Source organism: Nematolebias whitei, chromosome 14 (assembly GCF_014905685.2).
Source record: "Nematolebias whitei isolate Nwh7 chromosome 14, NemWhi1, whole genome shotgun sequence".
Taxonomy (NCBI): domain Eukaryota; kingdom Metazoa; phylum Chordata; class Actinopteri; order Cyprinodontiformes; family Rivulidae; genus Nematolebias; species Nematolebias whitei.
This window is the reverse complement of record NC_056511.1, coordinates 42,639,999-42,641,122: the sequence shown is the minus strand read 5'-3', so window position 1 is coordinate 42,641,122 and position 1,124 is coordinate 42,639,999.

Here is a 1,124-nt window from a genome sequence, read left to right as displayed (position 1 = left end):
GCTGATCAAAAGAAAATCTTTAAGATATTGGTGTGCACATGTATTAACGCTAGTATTCAAGTATCAATGAGGCCATGTTCTGCTTCTAGTTTACATAGTACATGTATCCTCACTGAATGTTTATGGTGGCTGTTTAGTATCATGTATTTTTAGTTCTATACAGTATAATGGGAACAGTTCCTGTCATTTTGAATGTGGTCAGGACGGATTTCCATCATCTGTAAAAATGAAAAGGGGCGAGGGTGTTGTGGTATTTTTAAAGCCATCCAATCTAATGATACAGGGATTAAACTCGAAGAGCCAGTTTTTCCACAATCAGAGTAGGATGGATTGTGCTGTCTGATACACGGCGGTGTGAGCAGTGTTCCCAATTTACAGAGACTGCAGGTGAGGGCACCAATCGGTGTTTCTTGGCCTTTTTTAAGGAGGTCATGTACAACTTGCACGGGACCAAACTCCTGGTTTAAGAGAGCGCCGCTGCGAGTGTTTCACAGTGAGATTATACTCTGGTAACTGAGATTATACTCTGGTAACTGAGATTATACTCTGGTAACTGAGATTATACTCTGGTAACTGAGATTATACTCTGGTAACTGAGATTATACTCTGGTAACTGAGATTATATACTCTGGTAACCTCTAGGTTTAGAAAAGTTTTCAGTCAAGATTTTTTTCTTCTGTTTTAATCACGGTCAGAATGATGGCGTATGCAAGTTCAAGTCCATTTTATTGTCATTCACATCACATGGTACATGAGGTGGAACAAAATTATGTACTCATGGTCCCAGTTACATCCAAAAATAACAAATATAAAGTGTAAAAAGAAACTGTAAATAAAGATCTAAGATGTATGCTACAACGTAACGGCAGCCCGAACAAGAGTCCATGGTGAGCAGATGGGTACAAATGAATACAGCAGCATGAGATGATCAGCAGCATGAGATGATCAGCAGCACAGATAAGTGACATATCATTTAAAGTGGAATTGCAGTGATTTTCTTGGTTAGATTAATGAGTCCAACAGCCTCAGGGTAGAAGCTGTTCCTCAGTCTCGTGGTTCTACACTTAATGCTCCTCAACCTCCTTCCTGAGGGGAGCGGGGCAAAAGTGTGTGCTGGGTGAGTG